The sequence below is a fragment of the Anthonomus grandis genome, chromosome 1 (genome assembly GCF_022605725.1).
Source record: "Anthonomus grandis grandis chromosome 1, icAntGran1.3, whole genome shotgun sequence".
NCBI lineage: Eukaryota > Metazoa > Arthropoda > Insecta > Coleoptera > Curculionidae > Anthonomus > Anthonomus grandis.
In genome coordinates, this window is record NC_065546.1 from 32,628,920 (window position 1) to 32,647,502 (window position 18,583).

An 18,583-nucleotide genomic window follows, 5' to 3' on the forward strand; every position below is an offset into this window, starting at 1 on the left:
ATGTGCTTTAGAGTTTCCTAAACGGTTTCGCCTGTCAGTAAGTATTTGCCCAGCTTTTGAAAATAAATGCTCACAAGGAACAGAGGTCGCAACAACACAGCATTTTTCCCTTACCAATAATGCTAAGTTTGGGTAAACAAATCTGTTCTCGAGCCACCAAGTCAAAGGGTCCATTTTTCTTTCAAGGGGTTCATCTTCCATATATCTCTGGACTTCAATAATGGATCTGGCTGTTGAGGATTTTATTTGAGTGTGTTTGTTTGAGCTTAATTTGTCAACGGAGGCCCATATTGAGAGTTTCTGTTTTTTCTCGACATTAAAAGGTTCGGCAATTTTTGACTCATTTTGTTGACTTCCCGTTTCGTCAGTACTGGCATCTTTTTTAACTTTTTTCTGCTGCTCCAAATCTTTTCTATAAATAATGTCTGCTAATGCAGAAATTACTTCCTTTTGAGCTTTTTTCCCGCATCTTCGCTCATAAAAAACAGGGTTTTAAAACGTGGATCCAAAAAAGTACACATGGCTAATGTATTGCTATATTCCACATTTCCAAGGCGTTCCGTAAGTTCTTTTTCGAGTTTCTTTGCCACAACTTTTGCATTCACAGCAAAGTCTGAAGACTCTAAAATCTGTTTGCAGACACCCAACAGCCCATTAGTAACAACAATTACTAATGAGGCAGTCATGTACTGTTGACCGCTAACGACCTTTGTTGCCTCTTCAAAAGGTTCCAGCACTTTTTGCAGATCCCGAAGTATTTGCCACTCTTCCAAACTAATGGGTGGCAATGTGACGTCCAAGAGAGCTACCGTACTCCGTACTGCTTCCTCCAGTTCGGTAAATCTTTGCAACATGTAGAATGTGGAGTTCCACCTTGTCGCCACATCTTGAATGAGTTTGAGAGGATTCTTGACTCCACTGTTCTGCTGAGTTTTTATCAGTTTAAATGTTGCCTTGGGGCTTCTTTTAAAATGACCAACAACAGTTTTAACTTTATCTAAAAGTTCTCTATTTAAGTCTAGATTTAGGGCACTTTGAACTATTAAATTAAGTGTGTGAGCAAAACACCCAAAATGCTTCCACCCAAGTTCTTTAGCTATTGCTGACTTGATATTTGATGCATTATCTGACACAGCGAGCATAATTTTTTTTTCAAGTCCCCATTCTTCTGCTACAGATTTCAAGTCAGCAGCAAGATTTATGCTAGTATGAGCCTTATCAAAGAAAGCACATTTTAATAGGGCTGACCGAAACCTAAATTCTTCATCTATAAAATGTATTGTAATTCCGACAAAACTATCATTTGTCTTGGAGGTCCAGGCATCAGTTGTTAGGGAAACTGATGAAACTTTCGAAATAATTTCTTTAACACGCAAGACGCACTCCTCATACAAACTAGGTATGTAACTCCTCGAAATTGTTTGGCGAGATGGAAGTTCATAATTAGGATTTAGTGCTTTGACGAATTCCCTGAATCCCAAATCATCGACAATTCTAAACGGCTGGTAGTCCCAATAAAAGAGTTTAAGTAGCTGGGCATCAATTTTTTTTTTACAGCTTACTGTCACTTTTTTTGGTAAATACGATGACAAGGTGGTTTGACGTGGTTTTGGGTGAATGGTGCCACTAGCAGGAACAGAGCTAATTGAACTAGTACCAGAACTAGAGCTCTCAGTAGGCAAAGGCGCTTGTTCCTGTGGTTTTTCTATCTGAAATTAAAAAATATACCTTAAAAATAACGCAAATATAATTTATTTATTTATTTTGTATCTCAAAGTCTTAAACAATCATTGGGCTAAAAAAACAAAATTAAATAGCAATATTATTCGCGATTCGCATTTCGCAAGCCTATATGAACTAGGCTTAATCCTCCTTATTCGCGTCTAAACTGTGAAACGTCATCTGACAAAGAAAAATTGAAGAAAGGATTGGCCTATTGCCTATTGGCCATGGTACATTTTGGCGGTAAACGCATCATCTAAAACTTATACATGACTTTTTTTACCAAATAGCAGAGGTGGCGCTAGGATATAGCGATATAATAAACTTAAGACTGTGATTACTCTACCACATAATATGTACGTATTATGTATAAATTAAAATATAAAATAAATTTATAACCAAGAATATGTACTTACCTCAGAATTCCCTATCGTAATGCCATTTCTAGTTGTTTGTGTTTGCCCTACTGACAATTGCACCGTAGGATGTTTTTTAGAAATATGTCTTTTTAAATTCGAAACAGAGGATTTAAAAGAAATATCACTCTTGCAAATGTCACATTTTGCGATTTGATTAGTCTTATCTACGATTGTAAAAAAACTCCATACAGGGCTGCTTTTTCTACTTATTTTGAATTAGACAAAAATGTTGATTGCAACACAGCACAACGCGAAAACAATTAAAACCACAAAACAAAAAAAACAGTAAATACTAAATAAAACAAGGGAGGCTACTAAGAATATACTGACAACAGGTTCTAACTTATCAGAACTGATCTGTCAATGTCAAAATCAAAACAATAATAAAAAATAAAATCCAAGAAAATAAAAACATTAATATTGTAAGCGATACCCAGATGACGGCGTATCAAACTATTATCAAACTTTTTTCGGTAGTTTATAGTTTTTTTTAAGGCTTAAATGGAAAAACCATGTGTAACCATGTAAACATGCATTTTCTTGTATAACGGTGAATTTCGTATTTTTGAAAAAAATTAAAATACTTAAAAATAAGAAATTTTTTTCATAAAATTTTTTCTTTTGAATAAAGTATTTATTATTATACTATTATGAAACTTTTAACATAACGCATAAATAACATTTAAATACATACAATACAAAAAAAATTTATTAAGTGACCTTAACAAACATACAAAAATTGAGTAAGTTTAACTTTAACTTTATATAAAAGTATAAAACGCCATATAATCGATGTCTTACCATAGATCCATACAATTAAATCAAAAGAACAGATGAACAGGTGAACAGGTTTATAGAACATGTTCTCTGAAAAGAACGGAACAGTTTGATCCTGTTCACGATTTTTACCTGTTCTTTAACATCCCTACTAAAATGTGGGAAGAAAATTCGGTTGCGTCCACTTTAGAGACTTTATTACGTGGCCTATTGGACCGAGTGGATTCGCGAGCAAATAATAGCGTTCCTGGTAATGTGCCCTCTGTCTCTTATGCTAGTGACTCTATAAAGTTACCTACTTTTGTGCCTGGAAGAGACGAACCGCAAAGATGGATTGATGATATTTCTGAGTTGGCTACTGATTTATGTTGGAACGATGGTATTCTGATGGGCAGAATTGCAAACTGTTTTGAAGGGGAGGCAGGTGAGTGGTTTTCTAATTGGCCTTCTATAGATCGCCGTTCTTGGGTTAACCTAAAGCGAGATTTATGTGAAAGTTTTGCGGGTTGTACTAATTTTGGAAAATTAGCACATGACGCAATAATGTTTACGTCTGATGGATGTCCATCTTATGGCTTTTGTGGTCGCATGAAACTGCAGAAAATAAATTTTTTGCGTGTAACTTTTTCTCAAGAACAGCTGATGAGTTTAATTTGTTTTGGGGTAAAAGATTCTGTTTTGCAGGCACAGTTAACACAGATATCACTGTGTTAACTGTGCCTTCAAAATCCTTTAATGATCTAATAAATAGTTGTAGTTTTTGCAAGAAAACTGGACATTCTTTTAAAAATTGCTTTAAAAGATTGCGCCAGGATAAAAAAAAAGTGACGAATCCAAACACATTAATGTTTGTGAGTCATCACCTACACAAAATAAAAATATTGATAAGTTTTGTGTATATTCTCTTAATATCGGCGGGACTTTTTATGAATTATTATTAGATACAGGCGCCCAGGTTTCGCTTATTCGCGAAGATAAAGCTAAGGAAATATCTTCGTAGCATATTTCAGTATATCCACATCTGATGCCGAGTCACGCTACCACTCATACGAGTTGGAAACGTTGGCTGTGGTTTACGCACTGAAACAATTTAGACACTATTTTGTAGGTATCCCATTCATATTGGTCACAGATTGCAACTCATTAAAAAGCTCACAGTATAAGCGTGATTTAGTTCCGCGAGTAAGTCGTTGGTGGATTTACCTACAGGACTTCAATTTTATTATTGAGCATAGGGCGGATTATTTAAGTCGCAATCCACCAAAATCAGTCTGCATTAATCGGATTTCTGAGATTGTTGATGGTGCAAGCGAAGCAGAGTTTACCCTAATGCCTGACGGTTGGTTGTCTGTACAACAAAGTACAGACAGCGAAACTCAGGAACTTAAAGAACAATTAAACAATGGTGAGCTTGATAAAAATCAGTTTTCTATGATTGGTAGTACTCTATGCTATTTAAGTGAGATAAATTCGGAAAGAGTAACACAATACTTTGTGCCTAAAAATGCACGTTATGCATTATTAAGGGAATATCATGATGGTCAAGCTCATGTTGGTTTAGATAAGACATTATTAAGTATAAACTCTCACTTTTGGTTCCCAAGAATGAGGGCATTTATTAAAAAGTATATTGACGCGTGTTTAACCTGCCTCACCCGAAAACGCATCCCTAAACCATCCAGCTATGAAATCCAATCAATAAGCAAAGTTGACATTCCATTCAACACTCTTCACATTGATTGTTTTGGACATTTACCTAAGACTAAAGACGATTTTGCTCATATTTTCATAGCTGTGGACAGTTTTTCTAAATACTGTTTCTTGTACGCCTTGAAGAGTCTCAAAACGGATGAAATTGCTGACTGCATAATGGACATAATATATCTCGTAGGAACTCCAGCTCGAATAATAACAGATAATGGTAGTTCTCTTCGTGCAGTCTAGAACCATGAACTCTTACGTGAATGGGATATAGAGTGGCATTTTATTAGCCCATACGTATACCAAGCTAATGGTCAAGCTGATCGCTACATGAGTTTCATTGCAAATTTATTGCGTGTTCAAGCAGACATTTTATCTCAATGGAGTGCACTTGTTTCGCGTATTCTGATTATCAATTCTACTGTTCATAAAACCACAAAAAGGACACCCCTTCAAACGTTATTTGGATGTGATAACAGGATACCCGAAATTAAGCGTATCATTGACAATGTGTCGGAAGATAAACTGCCTTCTTCGCCTATTCAAATGGAGAAATGGAAGCAGTTTGTAAAGAAGCGTCTTGATGAAATGCAATTATTCAAGATACGTACGTGAATAAACGTGCAAAAGTACAAAAAACCTTTAAAGTTGGTGATTATGTACTTATTAACAGAGAGGTTATTAAGCCAAAGAAATTTGAGTCTGGATGGTTGGGGCCATATAAGGTAACAAAAATCCTATCTACGAATAAATATGAATTAAGGAAAGTGGGAGATGTTGCTGAATCTACTAGACTTACAGCAGCAGCGTCTTACCAGATGCGTTTGTGGCCAAAGGAATGGACTCCTGAGGACTGCTCAGAGTTACTTGAGTCATACGTATTTACTGACAATGATGATTGCCAGGTAACTAATATTATTATAATTGTATGACCGTGTTAGCGGTAATTGTTGGTATAATGCTGTCTGGCAGATATCTCACTGGGTTAAAATATTTTTAGTGTAGATGCTTGGGCATGGTATAATGCTGTCTTGCGGATATCTCACTGGGTTAAAATATTTCTAGTGTAGATGCTTGGGCATGGTATAATGCTGTCTGGCGGATATCTCACTGGGTTAAAATATTTATAGATAGATGCTTGGGCATGGTATAATGCTGTCTGGATGATATCTCACTGGCTTAAATTATTTTTAGTGAAGATGCTTGGGCATGGTTTAATGCTTTCTGGCGGATATCTTCACTTGTTAGATTTTAAGCATTGGTGTTTGAGCATGTTAAATATATATGTGTATTTTGAAATAAAGCGCTCGTAAGAACACTTGATTATGAAACTGTTTTTTGTTGTCTAGTTCTGCTCTGTTGGATCAAACCAACACTGATGTTGACACGAGCACATCCAGTACTAGTAGTCAGGATGAAACCGAGCATAAAAAAAAGGGAAAACATTGGGCCGAGAGCGTCCCAGTGTCAGGCTGGCCGTGTTAGCGTCAAGCGATATTTTTGTTAATAATCTTGTAATTCTATGTTATTATTTGATTTATTATAATATTGAGATAAGTATACAAGCTTATTATTATATTAATAATAATATGGGCAACGCGATGCGATGCCACTGTCTAAAAAATGCAAGTCCAGGTAGTGATTCTAAGTAATGCGATGCGTTGGTAAAAATAACAGAAATATTTACCAGCGATGAGTAGAGAATGACTACGTGCCTTGTTTGGAACGGTTGTTGTGCGTCTCCTATAAAAATAATATTTTTATCTAACAGCCCGAGCAATTCGTTTCGGTCAATGCGCTAGTGTTGAGCGCCCTCTGAATATTTGAACAACAAGCCGTTTTTGATGATTCCCCTCGTCTGTTTATTGAAATTACAGTATTGATTTAATTGTGTGGTAAGAATTGCGTTTCCGCATGGTTAATAAATAGTTAATTTAACTTCTACTAAGTTAAAATAACGGTAAGTTTTGGTAACAATGTTTGAAACTATTATATATTTTATTAGTTGATAATATATTTTAGTTAGATCCTATATTTTAAAATGGCAAATACGTATAGTCAAAAGTTTAGAGAAGTTTGGATGAAAGATCCCAATTTACCGTTGATTAACTTTCGTTGAGTCAACCAACGGTAAATTGGCAAAGTGTAAATTTTGTATGACCACAATGGGAAATAAATACTCTGATTTGAAAAATCATGCAAATAGCAAAAGGCATAAGAACAACGCAACGATTGTTTTGGGAAATACCAAATTGCCTTTTAAGCCAGAAAGTCAACTAGACTCAGTAAAAAAGGCCGAGGGCAAACTAGCAATATATATTGCACGTGATTCTTCGATATTAAGTATCGAACACTTGATTCCCACTTGTAAATCCTCATTTAAAGGTTTTTTGAGTGTTACATAATAAAAATTCGTTCATTTATTGTAATCTTTTTTAGGTTTTGAAGCTGAACAATTGCAAATGCAACGGACCAAATGTTCTGAAGTAATAACGAATGTAATTGCACCTTATTTCCGTAATGAGCTTACAGAGGATGTTGGAGATCTACCTTATAGCATATTAATTGATGAGTCCAATGCTATTTCTTTTACCAAATATTTAGGTATATCTATTATATATTGTAGCGCAAAAACCAATAAAATTATTTCAACTGGCTTGGGACTGGGAGAATTGGATTCTGATAATGCAGACAGGATTTTGCAATGCCTTTTGGGTATGTTAAGAAATTATAATTTAAAAATTCAAAATTTACGTGGCCTAGGAACAGATAATGCAGCTGTAATGACTGGTGTAAACAATGGCGTTCATAAAAAGTTATTGGCCTATAATCCCAATATTATTTTAATTCGCTGTATATGCCATTCATTACAGCTTGCTGCATCAGCTTCAACAAAAGAACTACGACATATAATTATTATTTTAATTTTACCATAGAATTTTTAATTCGTGAAACCTCCATGAGACAGTCATTATACAAATGAATTGTATAAAACAATTAATGACGGTGCTGAACCTCTTAAGATAGTGCAAGCTTGTGCAACTAGATGGTTGTCTATTGAGCCAGCTGTTAGTCGCATACATACTCAATGGTTAGAGTTAAAAACTCACTTTCAAACGGCTAAATGAAGTAACGATAAATGTATACTGCGGATTTGTTACATCAATTAATGTACTCAGATGACTTCAATTATGCTTATATTTGTTTTTTAAAGCCAATATTAATTGATGTTAATAGAGTTAATAAAGCTTTTGAGGGAAACAATGCCGATCCAACTAAGTTATTAGATGATCTGATGAATTTACGACCTCGTTAGTTAATAAAGTTGTTACACCAAACTCAAAATTTAATGTAGGTATTCACCGATAAGCTGGAGGATTATATTGATCAAAGATGATACCTCGGATACCTCTTTGAAAATCAAATAAAAACTATGGTAGCAAAAGGTTTTAGCGACGAAGACGGCCTACGCGATCGATGTATAAAGGCACCTACAGACGGACGAACATATCTCCGCCGGTGTGTAGACAAAATCTCTCTAAAAAATCCGTCGTAGATGTATTCAGTTCCTATTTGAATTCCATTAGGAATAAAATCAGTGCAGTTCGTGAGTTCGTGTTAACCATCGTCTGGTGTAACTGTGTGTGTGTAATCATGGCCGATAGCAGAAATTATTCAAAAGAATTTTTAATTGAGTTTATTGAGCTTTATAAATCTTACCCCTGTTTATGGAAAACTAAATCCAAGGACTACATGAATAGGAATAGAAAAAACGATGCCTATAAGATACTGGTAGATAAGTGGAAAGAAATAGAAAAAAACAGCTACAAAGGAAACGGTAAAAACTAAAATAAATAGTCTACGTGATGGATTCCGCAGAGAAGCAAAAAAGATTGCAGAGTCCAAAAGATTAGGACCGGGCAGGACGACATATATACGCCCCATTTATGGTATTATGATTTGTTGCTTTTTTTAAAAGATCAAGAGGAGCCCAGATCATCTGTATCAAACGTACCAGATAAAGTGATAAATGAACAGTTTGATTCAGACCAAGGAGAGGTAAGTAAAAAATGAACTATGTAGGTAACATTATAATATTTTATTGATAAGAAGTGCAGGGGTATTGTTTTATACTACTGTTACAGTATCATTTTTTCTTGCCAGGACAGAGCACCCTCTTGACAGAAATAATTTGTGAACAATAGCCTTACTTCTTTTGCATAATTATTACTTCTTCGATTGTAGCCGCGCTGCAGTTTTGTCATTCCAGTAGTTTCTAATCCTATATCTATTTTGCCATCCTGTACATTTTCCCTATAAATGTTATCTTCCGGTACATATGCATTTCCACATTTTCGTCTTAACTAGTTGTGTAAAACACAGGCGGCCATGACTGCTTTTTCGATGCTTTCTAAACTAATGGAAATTGCTCCATGGAATATTCTAAAATGGGCACTCAGTATGCCAAAAGTATTTTCAACTCTACATCTTGCTCGCGAAAGCCGATAATTAAACATTTTTCGGTCATGATTAAGTTCGTTCTGTCCAAATGGTTTCAAAAAATCGCAGCGCAAGGAAAATGCTTCGTCGCCTATAAAAACAAATGGCATTGTATTTTTATTGCCTTTAGGTTTTGTTTTAGGTGGTAAAGATAATTTTCCATTTTTTAGTTTCTGGTAAAATATAGTATGGTCTATAACTTCTCCGTCAGATATTCGACCATTTACCCCAAAATCAACCATAATGAACTCATAATTTGCGTTGACTATAGCCATAAGCACTAAACTGTGCCCTCCTTTGTAATTATAGAAGTATGAACCACTTCCAGCAGGGGGAAGGATATTAACATGTTTCCCGTCAACGGCTCCCACGCAGTTTGGGAAGTTACATTTTGTTTCATAATCATTTGCAATTATATTCTATTCATTCTCTGTTGTAGGAAACTGCAAAATAATAAATTAATTAACACTCTTTTTGTCATTTAAACCTGCGAATGCACCGTATGTAAATGTAAAGCGACGCTATTTTACATACAAAAATCATGGCTTAAGCCTTAAGCTGTGCCTGCTGTGCTTACTGATTGGCGGTGCATATAGGCATAATTGATTGTGTTTAAAAAACAACTGTTCCAAACTGATAAAAAAAACCGTTTTTGAGATTTTGAGTATTAGCTTTTTTAATAAAATTTATTTATATGATGCAACAATGGGTGCTATTAATAAAAAAATGCATTTGCTTATACTAATAAGTAAATGCTTATCCATCCAGCATTTACCTACTAAAATAAGCATTTACGTATAAAAATTTCAGTTTTCAAAATGGCAGAACCACAATTTTGCAAGTAAATGCTTATTTTAATAAGTAAATACTCGGGTTTATTTAAGCAAATACCTACTTATTATTTTACATTAGATCAATGGATAAGCATTTACTAATAAGTATAAGCAAATGCTTTTTTTTAATTAATACCACCCAATATTCCGAAAAATATTTTTTTTTCTTTAGAAGGTTGATGCATTAAAATCTAAGTTTTATTTTAAATACCTTATCCTTAAAGTCTCAAAAAATAGAAACTGTTTCAAGCAATTTATTACGTTTTTATTTCAGGAAATTGGAATCGTATCAGAACCAGAAAGTGAAGGATTTAGTAGTTCATTACAAAGTCCATTGGATTCCCGACCAGGTACTAGTTATGGAACTCACGGACCGGATCGTGATACTGAAGAATTTAGTAGTTCGGTACAGAGCCCCTTGAATTCCACAGCAAGTAGTACTCGTAGTGGGTCCCGTACAGATGGAAATAAGTCGTTAATTCCACCTACACCTTCTTCTATGAAGAAACGTAAAGCTAAAACAGATGCTCAGACAGACGAAGTTCTTGCTCTTGTTACTGAAAGGCTAAGCTGGCTAAGTCGCAGTAACGAGGATCAATGCACGATTTTCGGAAATAATGTTGCAGCGAAATTAAGAACTCTTCCAAGAGAGACTAAGTTATATACAGAAAAGTTGATTAATGACCTATTGTTTGAAGTAGAAATGGGTCATGTTACCAAAGCAACAAAAATTGTTTCGCTTCTTGATTCAGCAGAAAATAATTCCAATGTTAACTTAAACACAAGTACCTCCACTAGTACTTATTATAATCCTCAGAGTTATACTTATCCATCGCAGATTGCTCCACCCCAGCAAAATGTGTCAGACAATTTATTTAATACGTATTTATTTCAAATACCACAACCTCAAGATATGCAACCAATAAAACAGATACCTATTGTTCAGTCACTTCAGACACGTTCTTCTAAGAATAACGATCTACAACAGTTTGACAACGAAGTGTGCGAAACGGATAGCCTTGTCAGCTTTGTAACTAACTTTAAACCATGATACTTGAACCCATATAAGTAATTATTAAAACAGTTTTGGCTTGGCTTGGTACGGGAGCCAGTAACAGGTTTGGGTGTTCAATTTCCTGCCGGCTGATTACTTAGAGAAAGCTTTATGGGGGTCTTAAGTGAAGTGAAGCCTTGTGTGTGTCAGCTGGCGCACTAGTGGTGGGATCAACAGGGAAAGCCACCCAAACATGTCATGTCTGGCAGCACCACCTGCGCGCCAGCTGACGCACACGAGGTTTCACGATGCACCCCCATAAAGCGTTTTGCAAATTATCAGGAGGAAATAACTAACCTCAATAGGTAGCTGGCTCCCCTACCATATTGACATTTCTCTGAAATTAATATGTTAACTGTAGATACTTATGTTTATGAGTTTATTAATAAAGATTAACGTATTATTTTTTTCAATAGTTAGTAGCAAATACCTTTATATACTCATCCTTTAATACTTGATAAATAGCACTGCAGGTCTCCAGAATTATTTTACTTAGCGATTGAGGTAAAATAATACTGGACAATTTTAAATCTTCATATTTTTTGCTAGTAGCTAGGTATCGAAGTGTAACTGATCACTTTCATGTGGTGATATGATAGACCTCATGCACGTGTCTTATTTCTGGATTAGTGGTGTTACTAATTTTAAAAGTAATACGTAGCTATCTTCATCCATGCGGAGATAATTTCGATAATCATCCGGTTCTAAACGAAGTTCTTCTAGTGGTAACAACCATTTCTTCACCCATTTACTTCTTGGCTTTCGTTTATACACTAATTGTTTTTGTTTTTTCTTTATTATGCACACACACGCCACTGCTAATAAATTTATATTATCATGATTACTGACGGTCCCCATGATTAAAAACAAACTGAATAGTAAATTATCTTTACGCGTGTAGGGAACTTCGACAAAACGTATATGTACGCGCATACTTCTACGCGCGTACATATCTCAAGGTATGTTCGTCCGTCTGTAGGCGCCTTAAGGTTCGTTGTAAGCTTAATTGCCGAAATCAAAGCCATCTTTTAGCGAATAAGCGGCTATAAGCGTCTTTAAGACATAACTCGAGCGATTAAGTCATGACGTTACCGTATAAGGCGCTTTAGGTGGCGGTTACATTGGACGCGAATTCATACGAAATTTTATTCGTAGGAATTCGTACGAAATCAATTCGTAAGAATAAGTGGTTACATTAGATGCGTTTAGAATGATTAATTCAGTGTTTTAAGTCAATTTTTACAATGGACAAAGCAAATTCGGTTGCAAATTAGTTTTACTTATATGAGACATCAACTTATTTAAAAATACTACTACTTGAAGAAAAAGAGAAACGTACCTGGGTTGACGATTATTTCTTGACACGAACCCAAAATGGAGAGTTTCAAAGATCCTTTAGAGAAATTAAAGAAAACGATGAAAAGTTCTTTGAATATACAAGGATGTCAAAACTGTCCTTCAATATTATTTTGGAAGCTATTAATAATGATCTTCAAAAATATTCAAATTTTCGAGAATGTATATCACCAGAAGAAAAGCTCATTTTAACGTTAAGGTAAGTAAAATAAACCAATTAATATTATTAACCAATTAAACCAATTATTATTACCCATTATTATTTATTTTAAAGTGGTGATAACAAAGTACATTAGGTTTATAGTTAAAAATATAAAGTTTTCAATTTGGTTGGAAATTTGAAAAGCATGTAGATGTATTATTAATTTCTTGGGCAGTGGTGTGCATTGAATAGAGAGAGAGCTCTTCGTTTGCTGGTTGGGCTGGAAGTGGTTGTGCTGGAAGTGAATATTCTGAAGTGGAACTGGAATATGCAGGCGAAGGTGTTGGAATTGGTGTGAAAGACTGAGAAATGGTTGAGGTTGTAGCTTGTTGATAAGTACCTCGACGATAGATAAGTTCATGTTCTTTTGTAAGTATGTCAATAAATTTTCCTCTTACATGCAACTTTTTGTGCATTGGCAAGTCTTTGAAAATGGTACCAAACTTAAAAGAAAATGCGAATCATCATTCACGTTTTGCTGTTGCGGCCTTTGCATGCTCTCTTGAAATTGTTTTAATTTTTGTTCTTCTATTTTATGAAATTTTTCCAATGTCTGCCCTTTTATATTATTTTCACTAAGTTTCCTTTTTTTTGGTAGATTTTTTTCGTGAGAACCTGTTTTTATTATTGCCTGTCTCTTTTTAGAGAGTGGGGTCTTTATTAACGTGTCGTCGATTTCATGATCACTTTCTTCATCGTAATTTTGCGAATCCGCATAAGACGGCGATTCAATTTCTTCCATGTCAGTTTGACTTTGTGTATTACTGTTGGGAATATTTCCAGTGGTCTTTAACAAAGAACATATTATCAAAAAACTGCCACTTTGATTCTATAATTTTATCCGCCGCATCTCCACTTCGTTTTTGCCCTAATTTCGAAAGTTCCTTCCTAAATGTGTCCCGTAGGCCTCTCCATTTTTGTCGAACAAGACTATCTGTAAAAAAGTATTTTCATGGAAAAGCATTAGGTAAAAAAATATTATTTTTGATTGATATGATATGATTTTTGATTGTTTTTTGGGGTCAGAAATTACGAATTTAGTGACACAATATTAAGAAAAAGGCGTTTTTAAGACTGAGAAACCTATAAGCAAAGGGAATAAAGCCGGCGACCTCTTTTAGTTGAATACCCGGTACATACAGTGGTGGCCAATAAAATAAGAGTGGTCGAAAATTTAAAATAAAAACAATACTGCAGCAATTATTAAAGAACTAATAGTGTATTTGGAAACTTCAATCCATTTCTCAGTTGATGTGTTTCGGCGATTTTTTTCATAAGGTTTTTATAGTGCCTTTTTGTCCCCATTAAAAAAAGCTAAGAAATTAACTCTTTTTTGTGTAGTTCTAGGTAAAATTTACTAGTCGCATTTGAAAGAGCGGGAAAAATTATACACCCCCTGAAAATTTCATGACAATTGAAGAATAAATAGTCTAGATATAAAATTTTAAAACTCCCAAAAACAGCAGGTTTTTCATGATTTCTGCAAAAGCGAAGGAAAGGCGATTGAAACTCGATATGTCAAAGTCAAAGGGAAGCTATACAAACAATAATAAACATTAAATATTGATATCGATTTCTTGATATTTTTTTAGAGTTGAGAAGCATTATATTTCTTAGTATTAGTTTTAATTTATTTAATATTAATGTATATAAGACAGTTAAGGCATTCAAACCAAATAAAAATGCAGAAAAGAATAAATTATCAAAAGAGCAAATACAGTGAAGAACGTAAAGGCCCAGTCTAACATTTGACGTTGAAATCTATATACTTTGGTAAAGGTGAGGTTGCACGGACATTTCTCTTGGGTAAATGTTTACCCTTTATAAACGTTTTCAGGGCGAATTTAATTTGTATTTTGTCACGATCTGGATCTGATCCTAAAAATATATGAGATCGGATTTACTAGTAGACTCAAAACTTTTGAAAACTAAGACGAATAGGTATTTTTATGGTTCAGGTCAGTCTTCAAAATGAATTCAATAAGTACACATGAAAACGTAGCTCTTATTTAGACTCTGACTTCTGTTAGACATGACGTCATTCGAGCGCAAGCATATGATGACGTAACGCTTAAGATACCGTAAGGCAACCGAGTAAGGCGCTTATTCGCTAAAATATGGTTCAAAACTCTCAAAAGTCGAGTCCCTGATAATATAGAAGTTTAAAAAAAAATTTCATTATTTTCGGTTCAAAATTGTTTAAATCATAATAAGAGAGATATTATAGACTTATTAAAATTAATAAGTATTGACAATACGCACAATTTTTGGTTCGAAGTTTTTATGTACAAGGATTCTCAAAATACTGTCGTATTTAAAGAACTGGCTCTGGTAGCCTTAGGGTTTTTATCGTTGCCGCATTCGAATGCCGAAATAGAACGACAATTCAGCCAAGTGAACATTAATAAAAATAAGCTTAGAAATCGCATGAAACTTCCATTACTTTATTCAATTCTCGCCATTCGTAATGGACTACGAAAAAATGGTATTTGCTGTAAAGATTTCTTGCTGCCAAATAATTGATATTATTAAAAAGATCAGAACCAACTCCCAAGCAATAGGCATCGGTGACACGGATGACCTAGAACATGATATATTTTTTTTTAACTAAAATGACTTATATTATTTAAGTATTTGTAGATTGTAGTTTTAAATACAAAATGCGAATTAATCAGATTATCTGTTTATATTTTCCTTGGAATTTGGTAATTATAAGTGTCGTTATAACTAACCAAATAAAAAATATAATATACATTTTATAACATAACTTTTTTGTCCAACCCCTCTCTTCTTCCCCTCTACCGGCCGCGACCGTTTAACCTTGTTTTAATTTTTTGTCTAGATATTTAACAATGAATAATTAAATTGATTTATGGTGATTACAAAACTCTAAAGACTATGGTTTTTTTTGTGAATATTAAGTAGAAAGTCATATGTTAAAGGAATGAAAAAGGCTCTAAGGCCGGCGACACATTGGCGGTTGCGGCAGCGGTTGCAACCGCGCGGTTACAACCGCTATTCTGTAAAACACATGAATTAATATGGAGTGGCAACACATTAGCCGCCATCGCATGGCCATCCCATGGCCGCAACCGCCTTCTCAACCGCATCTTTGCGCGGTTCGGGATCGGAAATTCAACGTGTTGTTTCTTGATTACGTGTTCACATTAACCGCGCGGCCAAGAACGAGATCAGATCATTTTTGAACCATGGATATATTCGACACAGAAAAATTTATTATTTTGGTGCAAAATCGGACGTGTTTGTGGGATGTTTCTGACAAGGAATACAAAAGTCGGGATAAAAAAATTAATGCTTGGCAGGAGGTTTTGGAGGAAATGTATTCGGATCAAAATTTGTCGACTCCGGAAGAAATAAGATTAAAAGGTAAGAAAAATACTTCATATATATGTACAGAAAGTGTTTTAATATAATAATTGTTTACAAAGGTAATAATATACCTATCTATTAAATAAACACAATACAATAATACTTATCTATATCACAACATTTTGCCAACTCAAACTGCCTTCAGGCGATACAAAATACTCAGTAAAAAGATCTCTGACATGTTGTCCTCGTAGTTGTTGTCCTCCAGTCCCATGTACATCTATATCATTTAAGCAGCAAGTTAACGTGTCTTCAAATTTGTATACGTCCCGTTTTCGAACAAAGTTATGCAAGACACAAGCTGCTTTTATTACCAGCACTGCAAAATCTGGTTACACTAATATGCTAGCATGAAACATACGCCACTTATTGACCAGAATGCCAAAGGCACATTCCACGAACCTCCTAGCTCTTGTTAATCTGTAATTGAAAATCCTTTTATTCTCGTTAAGATTACGTCTTGGATATGGCCTTTATAAATTTTGATGTAAAGGAAAAGCTTCAGCGCCCACTAATACATAGGGATAAATACGTTGGTCACAATTATCTGCCAAAACTGATGGACTGGGTATAATAAGCTCACTGTCTTTCTTTCAACAGTACTTTGCCTAAAAACATTGCAATTGGACTCCCGTCCGTATGCTCCTACATCTATTACTGTGAAGCAATAGTTTGCATCAGAAATCGCCATAAGCACGAGCGAAAAATGTTTCTTGTAATTAAAAAATGCCGATCCGCTATGTTCTGGTGACATTAAACGAATATGTTTCCCATCGACTGCCCCAAAGCAGTGGGGGAAATTAGATTTCTGATCAAATTCCTCTGCTATTTCTTTCCATTTTTCAACAGTAGGTTCGGGGATTTCTAGTGGTTGTAATATAGTCCATAATGCACGACAACATTCATAAATGATCACTGCGATTGTACTTCTTCCCATTAAAAATGAATACTGCAAAGCATCAAAATGCATTCCAGTCGCGAGATACCTAAAATAACATTTGATTTTTACGTCTGTGTATGAAAATAGGTTGCTTAGTTTAATGAGATTTTTTTTTAGGGACAGAACTTCAAAAGAAATGGAAAAACAATAAAGACCGTTTTATTAAGGATCTCAAAGGTGATTCGAAAAGCGGCTCAGCAGCATCAAAAAAGAAGAAGTACGTTTTCTTTGATATGCTGCAGTTTCTGGTTCCTCAAACACAGGGCGATGGTAGATTTTAATGGTAGTAGAAAAAAACAATATGTTTTTTGCTTTTTCCGGCACCGAATTTAACGTGCCCGAGGAAGCGGTAGACAGCCCAGAAAATACCGAAGGAAATGAAGATGGTTCTGAAGAGGCCACACCAGCACCGCATTTCAACCAAAGAGCAGCAACGCCGAACACAATCTCCAGAAAAAAAGCATCGTTTGAAGACAAATTGTTGACACTTCTAGAAAACAGGCAGCCTCCACAGCCTCTGGAAGATGACGACGATTTGAACCTTGAACCCGCAACAGAAAATCAATTTGAGAGTAGAAATACTGCAAGTTCTCTAAAGAGTTTTAAATCCTCACCCCTTTTATCATAATCAGTTCCAATCAACAACATACATTTCGCCAGTTTCTCAGCAAATTTTTCACCAAACCATTCCTTCCACATCATTCTCCGTTCACCCATCACCATCAAACCCCTCTGCTTTGTATGATAGCCGCCCGTGTACCTCTCGTTCATTACAACCTATACTTTCACCCACAGATTCCCAATCATCCGACTACAGTGAAATTCTACCTTTGATTTAATTCTTTCTTTTCCTTTTGTAAACGGTATTGTAGATTTTTTTTATAAAAGGTAAAAAACACGAAATCTACAGCATCACAAATACATTTAATAAAATAACGAAGGTTACATGTTTCGCTCGACTAGAGCATCATCAGACCATAACATACACAAAACACCTAATATTTAAGTAAACAAAGATTACAATGGGTAATTGTAGATTTTGTTTAACTTTGTTCCATAACTAAGAATAAAATATAATTATCTTACCTTATAGTGACTGTTAATCTTTCTTCCACAGTGATGCAATTTCTAAAGTGACTATTTGACTTTTGCAAGTGAGGTCTCATCAACGTCACTAATTCATCAAAAGACGTAACGCTCATTCTGTAATAATTAAAAAACTTTTCAGGATATTCCCTCAACCGATGAAAAAGGCAATGAAACTGACCATTTGTCAGACGCCTTTCGTATAACGGATGGACCCAGTACCTTCTTTTTCGTTTAGATTTCTTAATTTTGAGAGCGTAAATTATGGCAACTGTTTCTGTCAACTCTATACCAATGACTGTCGCAAAATTTGCGGAAAATGCGAATGCTATCGCGGTTGTAACCGCTGCCGCAACCGCCAATGTGTCGACGGCCTTACTCTTATAATAAATAATGGATACCTAAATCGAGTTCAGATGAATGACCTCTAACGAAAATTTTTCGGTAAATTATTGAATTGTTAGATTTAAGAAATATATACGGCTATTACTCCCAAAACTCCCAAAGGATTTGGATAAAACTTTTTTTCAGATGGATGCAAACCCCTACTAATACGTCATGGAAGTTAGCAGACTAGACAGAATCAGAAAGGAAAATCAAATT

General features: G+C 34.9%; 1 long non-coding RNA gene across 1 annotated transcript; it reads right to left on the minus strand.

Annotated features, from left to right (window-relative positions):
- Positions 1-15,663: 15,663 nt before the first annotated feature.
- On the minus strand, positions 15,664-18,255 carry LOC126739911 (uncharacterized). Its single transcript, XR_007661730.1, has 3 exons — positions 18,162-18,255; positions 17,981-18,097; positions 15,664-16,940 (listed from the first exon to the last, which is right to left on the minus strand). It is a non-coding gene; the product is annotated as an uncharacterized LOC126739911 (long non-coding RNA).
- Between the last annotated feature and the right edge of the window lie 328 nt (positions 18,256-18,583).